Source organism: Bombina bombina, chromosome 3 (assembly GCF_027579735.1).
Source record: "Bombina bombina isolate aBomBom1 chromosome 3, aBomBom1.pri, whole genome shotgun sequence".
Lineage (NCBI taxonomy): Eukaryota > Metazoa > Chordata > Amphibia > Anura > Bombinatoridae > Bombina > Bombina bombina.
In genome coordinates this window covers 60,723,871-60,734,247 of record NC_069501.1, presented here as the reverse complement: position 1 = coordinate 60,734,247, position 10,377 = coordinate 60,723,871, and the positions used below count along the sequence as shown (strand labels likewise).

The window sequence follows — 10,377 nt, the reverse complement described above, 5'->3', positions numbered from 1 at the left end:
AGTATTTCAAAAATTGTCAATCATCACTGTTTAGACTTTCAGTAATCAGTCTCCTAGTTTCCTTGAATTGCATCTCCTGCCACTGCCATCCTTTTGTGCCAGGCCGTCTTGCCAACTATTTACACCAATCCTAATATTTTGTCACAGTATAGTTACTAATTACAATTAAAAAAATCTTTATTGTTGATGATCTTAACCCTCAGTTTGCTCGTGCCTTTGAATTGCACTTTTCTACAGCCTTCCAAGCCTGTGTGCCAGGCCTACTTAAAAAATATTTACACCAATCATATTTGTTGTGACAGTATTCTAATAATTAAAAATTAAAATTTTTGGTAATAGTTGCTGTGATTTGAATCCTCAGTTTGCTGGTGCCATTGAATAGCACTTTCCTCCTGCCTTGCAGCCTGCTGTGAGCCAGGCCCCCACCTAGCCAATTGTTGTCAGCAATCATATTTCTGTTAACAGTATTGCAAAAATTGTCAATCATCACTGTTTAGACTGTCAGTAATCAGTCTCCTAGTTTCCTTGAATTGCATCTCCCTCCTGCCTGCCATCCTTTTGTGTCAGGCCGTCTTGCCAACTATTTACACCAATCCAAATATTTTGTCACAGTATAGTTACTAATTACAATTAAAAAAATCTTTATTGTTGATGATCTTAACCCTCAGTTTGCTCGTGCCTTTGAATTGCACTTTTCTACAGCCTTCCAAGCCTGTGTGGCAGGCCTACTTAAAAAATATTTACACCAATCATATTTGTTGTGACAGTATTCTAATAATTAAAAATTAAAATTTTTGGTAATAGTTGCTGTGATTTGAATCCTTAGTTTGCTGGTGCCATTGAATAGCACTTTCCTCCTGCCTTGCAGCCTGCTGTGAGCCAGGCCCCCACCTAGCCAATTGTTGTCAGCAATCATATTTCTGTTAACAGTATTTCAAAAATTGTCAATCATCACTGTTTAGACTGTCAGTAATCAGTCTCCTAGTTTCCTTGAATTGCATCTCCCTCCTGCCTGCCATCCTTTTGTGCCAGGCCGTCTTGCCAACTATTTACACCAATCCAAATTTTTTGTCACAGTATAGTTATTAATTTAAATAAAAAAAATTTTTAGTGTTGATCTTAATCCTCAGTTTGCTCGTGCCTTTGAATTGCACTTTTCTACAGCCTTCCAAGCCTGTGTGCCAGGCCTACTTAAAAAATATTTACACCAATCATATTTGTTGTGACAGTATTCTAATAATTAAAAATTAAAATTTTTGGTAATTGTTGCTGTGATTTGAATCCTCAGTTTGCTGGTGCCATTGAATAGCACTTCCTCCTGCCTTGGAGCCTGCTGTGAGCCAGGCCCCCACCTAGCCAAATTGTTGTCAGCAATCATATTTCTGTTAACAGTATTTCAAAAATTGTCAATCATCACTGTTTAGACTGTCAGTAATCAGTCTCCTAGTTTCCTTGAATTGCATCTCCCTCCTGCCTGCCATCCTTTTGTGCCAGGCCGTCTTGCCAACTATTTACACCAATCCAAATATTTTGTCACAGTATAGTTACTAATTACAATTAAAAAAATCTTTATTGTTGATGATCTTAACCCTCAGTTTGCTCGTGCCTTTGAATTGCACTTTTCTACAGCCTTCCAAGCCTGTGTGCCAGGCCTACTTAAAAAATATTTACACCAATCATATTTGTTGTGACAGTATTCTAATAATTAAAAATTAAAATTTTTGGTAATAGTTGCTGTGATTTGAATCCTCAGTTTGCTGGTGCCATTGAATAGCACTTTCCTCCTGCCTTGCAGCCTGCTGTGAGCCAGGCCCCCACCTAGCCAATTGTTGTCAGCAATCATATTTCTGTTAACAGTATTTCAAAAATTGTCAATCATCACTGTTTAGACTGTCAGTAATCAGTCTCCTAGTTTCCTTGAATTGCATCTCCCTCCTGCCTGCCATCCTTTTGTGCCAGGCCGTCTTGCCAACTATTTACACCAATCCTAATTGTTGTCACAGTATAGTTACTAATTAAAATTAAAAAAATCTTGATTGTTGATCTTAATCCTCTTTTTGCTTGTGCCATTGAATTGCACTTTTCTACTGCCTGCCAGCCTGTGTACCAGGCCCAACTATCCAATTAGTGCTAGCAATCATATTTCTTTTAACAGTATTGCAAAATTTGTCAATCAACACTGTTTTGACTGTCAATCTGCAGTCTACTAGTGCCCTTGAATTGCATTTTCCTCATGCCTGCCTGCCTGTGTGCCAGTCCCAACTAGCCAATTAGTGCCACCACTCATATTTATTGTAACAGGATTGGAATTTTTGTTAATCATTACTGTGTTGACTGTGATTCTTCAGTCTCCTAGTGCCATTGAGTTTCCTTTCTCCCAGCGTGTGGCCCATTTGCCAAATAGTGCCAAACAATCATATTTGTTGCCACAATTCTAGTAATATTTCAAAAAATTAACAATTTGTGATTTTTAAAACATCTGTCTTTTTTGTTGTTGTCAGTCTCACAGCGTATACTGTGCCCACTTTCACAGTGCCACCACTCAATTGGTGTAATAGTATTGTTAGTGTCCATTTAAAAAAAAAAGACAGGCAGAGGCAAGCCACCCCGCAGGTTCCGTGGTCGTGGTCGTGGTGCTGTGATTCCTTTAGACCCTACAAATATGCACATTGTTCAGACGCCGGGTGCCAGGGGGGATGCAAAAACATCTGAGGAGGACCTAGTTGAATGGCTAACACAGGAAACCCAATCTTCTTCAGCTTCCGCTGCTAGTCCTCCTAACCTTGACGCACCATCTACATCCAGCTGTGCTTTGGGCAGGTCTCAAGTGACCAGTGCCACTCCGCCGTCTGTCGCCACCACCAACACTAGCACCACAGCCGCTTCACTTGATCTTTCACAGGAGTTATTGACACATCATTTTGAAGAAATGAGTGATGCGCAACCATCATTGACAGGGGATTTAGATAATAGTGATCAGTCTCAGTCAGGCAGCTTTACTGACATGTAAGTACGGTGTGATGATGATGATGATGTTGTACCCGCTGCTGCTTCCTTTCTTGATGTTTCAGATACAAGTGAAGCGGTTGATGATGATGTGTCGGTGGATGTCACGTGGGTGCCTGCTAGAAGAGAAGAAGAAGAGGGGGAAAGTTCAGATGGGGAGACAGAGAGGAGGAGGAGGAGGAGGAGACGATTTGGAAGCACTGGGAGGTCGTCTCAAGGAGCTAGTGGCACAGTCAGACAGCATGCATCGTCACCAGGGGTCAGCCAGACAGCCCGTCGACGCCCATCAACGCATGCTGTTGCCACCACCAGAATGCCGTCATCGCAGAGCTCAGCAGTGTGGCATTTTTTTTGTGTGTCTGCCTCTGACAACAGCGATGCCATTTGCAACCTGTGCCAAAAGAAACTGAGTCGTGGGAAGTCCAACAGCCACCTAGGTACAACTGCTTTGCGAAGGCACATGGTCTCCCATCACAAAGGCCGATGGGAAGAACACATGAGTAGAAGCAGCACACAAAGTGAAAGCCGCCCTCCTCCTCCTGCTCCAGCATCTTCAGCCACGTCAACCAGTGCTGTCCTCCTTGCCCCCTCTCAACCATCCTCCACTCAGTCTCTCTTACGTAGCAGTTCCTGGTCATCTTCCCACAGTCAGGTGTCTGTCAAGGACATGTTTGAGCGTAAGAAGCCAATTTCTCAAAGTCACCCCCTTGCCCGGCGTCTGACAGCTGGCTTGTCTGAACTCTTAGCCCGCCAGCTTTTACCATACAAGCTGGTGGAGTCTGATGCTTTCAAAAAATTTGTATCTATTGGGACACCGCAGTGGAAGGTACCTCGCAGAAATTTCTTTTCACAAAAGGCAATCCCAAACCTGTACTCTGTTGTGAGAAAGGAAGTTATGGCATGTCTGGCACACAGCATTGGGGCAAGGGTCCATATGACCACGGATAGCTGGTCTGCAAAGCATGGTCAGGGCAGGTATATCACCTACACTGCGCATTGGGTAAACCTGCTGACTTCTGACAAGCATGGAATGCGTGGCTCTGCAGAAGAGTTGGTGACACCGCCATGACTTGCAGGCAGGCCTGCTGCTACCTCCTCTACTCCTCCTACTCCATCCTCTTCCATAACCTCTTCCTCGGCTGAGTCCTCTTCAACTTCTGCGTCTTGCTCCACATCTATGGCACCCCCCCAGCTCCCCAGGTACTATGCTACATCCCGGGTACGGCAGTGTCACGCCGTCTTGGGGTTGACTTGCCTGAAAGCGGAGAGTCACACCGCACCAGCACTCCTGACCGCCCTGAACGCACAGGTGGATCAGTGGCTGACTCCGCACCAACTGGAGATTGGCAAGGTTGTTTCTGACAATGGAAGTAATTTGGTGGCGGCATTGAAATTGGGCAAGTTGACACATGTGCCGTGCATGGCACATGTGTGTAATCTAATTGTACAACGATTTGTCCATAAGTACCCAGGCTTACAGGACGTCCTGAAGCAGGCCAGGAAGGTGTGTGGCCATTTCAGGTGTTCCTACATGGCCATGGCGCACTTGTCTGATATCCAGCGTCGAAACAACCTGCCAGTGAGGCGCTTGATTTGCGACAGCCCGACACGGTGGAATTCAACACTCCTAATGTTTGACCGCCTGCTCCAACAAGAAAAAGCTGTTAATGAGTATTTGTATGACCGGGGTGCTAGGACAGCCTCTGGGGAGCTGGGGATATTTTTGCCTAATTACTGGATGCTCATGCGCAATGCCTGTAGGCTCATGCGTCCTTTTGAGGAGGTGACAAACCTTGTCAGTCGCACCGAAGGCACCATCAGCAACATCATACCATTTGTTTTCTTCCTGGAGCGTGCCCTGCGAAGAGTGCTGGATCAGGCAGTAGTTGAGCGTGAAGAGGAAGCGGGAGAGTTGTGGTGTCCATCACCCCCGCAAACAGCCGAATCAGCATTGCTTGCTGGACCTGCGGCAACGCAGGAAGAGGATTGTGAGGAAGAGGAGTCATAGGAGGAATGTGGCTTTTGGGAGGATGAGGAGGAGGAAGTCCGAGCACAACAGTCATCCCAGGGTGCTCGTTGTTGTCACGTCTCTGGTACCCGTGGTGTTGTACGTGGCTGGGGGGAAGAAGATACCATCAGTGAGATCAGTGAGGAGGAGGAACGCGACATGATTAGCTCAGCATCCAACCTTGTTCAAATGGGTTCTTTCATGCTGTCGTGCCTGTTGAGGGACCCTCGTATAAAAAAGCTGAAGGAGAACGACCTGTACTGGGTGTCCACGCTCCTCGACCCCTTGGTATAAGCATAAAGTGCCTGAAATGTTACCAAATTCCCGCAAGTCGGAAAGGATGGAGCATTTTCATACTAAATTAAAAACTATGCTTTACACAGCGTATAAGGGTGATGTCACAGCACCACGGGAATGTAACAGGGGAAGAGATAAAATTAATCCTCCTCCTCCCACGACCACGGCGGCAAGGACCGGGCGCTTTCCTGACGTCTTGTTGATGGAGGAAATGCGTACCTTTTTAACTCCCATGCACCATCAGAGCCTTTCGGGATCCAGCCTTAGAGAAAGACTCAACCGACAGGTATCAGACTACCTAGCTTTAACTGCGGATCTCGACACTCTCAGGAGCGATGGACCCCTTGACTACTGGGTGTGCAGGCTAGACTTGTGGCCTGAGCTATCCCAATTTGCAATGGAACTTCTGGCCTGCCCCGCTTCAAGTGTCCTGTCCGAAAGGACTTTTAGTGCAGCAGGAGGTTTTGTCACTGAGAAGAGAAGTCGCCTAGGTCAAAAAAGCCTTGACTATCTCACTTTTATAAAAATGAATGAGGGCTGGATCCCGAAGGGACTGACATTGGGCGATACATTTGAATAAAAAACTACTGATGATGATATGAGCTGCCTTGGGCTACAACTGGTACACAGGCTGGCCTTTTTTTTTTGGTTATAAAGACGGAGGACTTGCTTGACTTATCCGCCAACAACTAGTGTTCAAGCCACAAGCTTTTAGGGCACTTTATAAATGTTTTACAAACATCGATTTTTCTGGCCGCTGCTACAGCAGTTGCTACAACAATACCCCAATTTTTCAGTCATTTGTACATTCCTAATTTTTCTGGCCTCTGCTGCATCTCTGTGGGTACAAAACTCAAATAAAAAAAAATAAGGCACATAACACTAGTGATTAAACTGTTACGAATTGTACAACTTTACACACCACTCATATCCGGTGGACCATTCAATTGAACGCAAAATGCAACAAATTTGAAAGAGTAGGACCGACCAAGCATCTTTATCCGTCTCTTGGTTGCTCTAAATTATCTCTGTGTTCCATCTATGCCATACCTGTACTCTATTGTGCAAAAGGGTGGCATATGTTGTGTTTCATGCTGTTGTGCCTGTTGCGGGTCGTGGCCCATGATATAAAAAGGCTGAAGAAGAACGACCTGTAGTAATGGGTGCCCCATCCAGTTTTTAGAAAAATGTTCCTGGTTCCTCTCAATTATCTTTGGGTTTCTAAAATGGATGCCATACCTGTACTCGCTTGTGCAAAAGGATGGCATATGTGGTGGTGTTTCCTGCAGTTGTTTATGTTGAGGGTGCTGGAGCCTCTTATAAAAAAGCTGAAGGAGAACGACCTGGAGTGGGAGTCCAAGCATGGTTTTTGGGGCTATTTCACTTTTCAAAACAATTATCTGTGGGTTTCTAAAATCAATGCCGTACCAGTACTCTATTGTTCAAAAGTATGCCATATGTTCTCTTTCCTGCTGGTATTTTGTTTGAGGGTCCTGGACCCTCTTATAAAAATGCCTAAGGACAAAGAGGTGTACTGGGTGTCCACTCATTTTTTTTTTCTATTTCAAATTTGACCAAAATTATCTCTGGGTTTGTAAAATCAATGCCTTTCCTGTACTCTATTGTTCAAAAGGATGCCATACGTCCTCTTTCCTGCTGGTGTTTTTTTTTTAGGGTCCTGGACCCTCTTATAAAAAGGCCTAAGGAGAAAGAGGTGTACTGGGTGTCCACTCATTTTTTTTTCTATTTAACATTTGACAAAAATGATCTCTGGGTTTGTAAAATCAATGCTGTACCTGTACTCTATTGTTCAAAAGGATGCCATACGTCCTCTTTCCTGCTGGTGTTTTTTTTGAGGGTCCTGGACCCTCTTATAAAAAGGCCTAAGGAGAAAGAGGTGTACTGGGTGTCCACTCATTTTTTTTTTTCTATTTAACTTTTGACAAAAATGATCTCTGGGTTTGTAAAATCAATGCTGTACCTGTACTCTATTGTTCAAAATGATGCCATACGTCCTCTTTCCTGCTGGTGTTTTTTTTAGGGTCCAGGATCCTCTTATAAAAAGGCCTAAGGAGAAAGAAGTGCACTGGGTGTCCATCGAATAATTTTTTTTATTGAAATTTCCATTTGCAAAAACTTATCTCTGGGTTTCTAAAATCAATGCCTTTCCTGTACTCTATTGTTCAAAAGGATGCCATATGTCCTCTTTCCTGCTGGTGTTTTGTTTGAGGGTCCTGGACCCTCTTATAAAAAGGCCTAAGGAGAAAGAAGTGTACTGGGTGTCCATCGAATCATTTTTTGGATTCAAATTTCCATTTTCAACAAATTATCTCTGGGTTTCTAAAATCAATGCCTTTCCTGTAATCTATTTTTCAAAAGGATGCCATATGTCCTCTTTCCTGCTGGTGTTTTGTTCGAGGGTCCTGTACCCTCTTATAAAAAGGCCTAAGGAGAAAGAATTGTACTGGGTGTCCATCAAATCATTTTTTTGATTCAAATTCCCGGTTGCAACAAATTATCTCCGGGTTTCTAAAATCAATGCCTTTCCTATAATCTTTTTTTCAAAAGGATGCCATATGTCCTCTTTCCTTCTGCTGGTTCTGTTGATTGTCCTGGAGCCTCAGCTAAAAAGGCCTAAGGATAAATAAGTGTACTGGGTGTCTATTCAATGTTTTTTTAGATTTCCCGGTTGTAACAAATTATCTCTGTGTTTCTAAAATCAATGCCTTTCCTGTAATCTATTATTCACAAGGATGCCATATGTACTCTTTCATGCTGTTGTTTCTGTTGAGGCTCCGGGAGCCTCTTATTAAAAAGGCCTAAGGATAAATAAGTGTACTGGGTGTCTAATCGATGTTTTTTTCTATTTCCCGGGTCATATAAATGATCTCTGTGTTTCTAAAATCAATGCCTTTCCTGTAATCTAATTTACAAAAGTATGCCATATGTCCTCTTTCCTGCTGCTGGTTTTGGTGAGGGTCCTGGAGCCTCTGCTAAAAAGGCCTAAGGATAAAGAAGTGTACTGGGTGTCTAATCTATGTTTTTTTAGATTTCACGTTTGCAAAAAATTATCCAGGGGTTTCTAAAATCAATGCCTTTCCTGCAATCTATTATTCACAAGGATGCCATATGTACTCTTTCATGCTGTTGTTTCTGTTGAGGCTCAGGGAGCCTCTTCTAAAAAGGCCTAAGGATAAAGAAGTGTACTGGGTGTATAATCTATGTTTTTTGAGATTTCACGGTTGCAGTTAATGATCTCTGTGTTTCTAAAATCAATGCCTTTCCTGTAATCTAATTTTCAAAAGGATGCCATATGTCCTCTTTTTTTTTTTTGCTGAATAATCGTTTTTACTGGGATGGGATAAAAAAAAATGGAAATAAGTTGTCAATTGTTGTACTATAACAAGATTTCTGACAAAACAGGTACAAAAAGTAACAAAATATTATGAATCAGAAAGTTGTAACAAGAGGGACCAAAGAAAAAAAAAAAAACCTACATCACTGGGCAGCTGGATAACTGAACTGCAGCACCACACTCCACACATTATAAGACATAAGTAACACTGGGAAAAATACTTTTAATTGAAATACATACTGATAACTATGTTAAAGTAGTTAGATATACCAAACTGGACTTGTATTGATGAGGAATGAGTGCTTAAGAAATACAACAATTACATTTTTATAACCTTTTTTTCCCCCACTTTGAAAATTTACAGAATTCGCCCAGTTTGTCTCTTGCATCCATGCTTCTTTTGTTTGAATTCACCACTACTAGATCAGTTTCCTTCTAAAGGATAAATTCCATTATGCAAAATGAGTTGTAATTCACAGAACGTGGTTTGTTTCCTTTTGATGAGGAATTTTTTTTTTTTGTTCTTAGCAACAAAACTGAGTTACTTCATTTAAGGGGTTGCGGGCTTGCCTGGAATCTGAAGTGTCACATAATTGGACAGAAGTGGACAGGTTTGTCTACATATTTTACATTTAATAAATCCACCTGTTTGGCAATAAGTCAAATATTACATCTACGATGTCTTCACAAAATCGTAGACATAAATATGGAAATCGTCATCAAATTTTATGAAATAAACAGAGGGTTTGGCTTCCACTTGGTGTATTACCATGCCAGTCCTTTTTGAGCCATCTTCTTTGGCATACTCCACTTGCTTTCCTACAAGGCTGTCCACAACTTCTCCTGGTTCTCTTTCTGCTGGAGGGGAATCATTAGAGTCTGGCATGATGCGGAGATCTCCTTCTTTGAAGTCATCTAATAGCTGATACATATATAAAACTGTGTCCTTCTCGTAGGTTATATAAAACCATGTGTTCATTATGGGAGCTCTTGCTAAGACCATTCCTCTCCACTCATCCTTAGAACCATCTTCTGTTTCAAACATGTGTTCAACAGCTTTAACAATCATTGTGTCTGCCAAGTGAGCATCACTAATTCGAGATGAAGCAACTCTATCTGGAAGAACTTCAAGAGCAGACACTCGCTCGTCCTTGTGGAGTTCTAGTCCATAGACACAATCAAATCCATCATATTTAATAAGATAAAGGGATGGGTTGACTGGCACTTGATCCTATACAGTTCCTTTCCATTGTGTTATTGGGCCACTACCTTCTTTTCAACCATGCTGTATTCTGCAACCTACAATATTCCTCCAGGGCTGGGAAATTGGTTTGCTTGGACCAACATTATTTCGATGCTTCTTGTGAGAAGTCCTTTTTTTCATCATACTGGCAGAACACACCTGCATGTGCTGCATCACCTCTGGCTCTCTGACCTGCTGCCTTTCCGAATGGGGTCTTCATTCATCAGTGTATAAAAGGGCAGCAAAGCTGCCAAACTAGGGTAAAAATCCTATTCCTCCAATTACCCTTTTTTGTTCCAGTCTATACAAAGAAACTGTGTCCTTTTAGTCCACCATCCAAGCAAGATTTCTGTGTTTCAATCCACAGCAAGTGGTTCCAATGTCAGGCTACTCCAACCTGAAGAGTGCTGCATAGACGTAACATTCAATTTACTACACAGTCCCTCCAGTCCTTGCGATTTGTTGCAG

General features: G+C 42.5%; 1 pseudogene; it reads right to left on the bottom strand.

The window, feature by feature from the left end:
- Window positions 1-9,339: 9,339 nt before the first annotated feature.
- Window positions 9,340-10,129, bottom strand: LOC128651492 (spindlin-Z-like; annotated as a pseudogene).
- Between the last annotated feature and the right edge of the window lie 248 nt (window positions 10,130-10,377).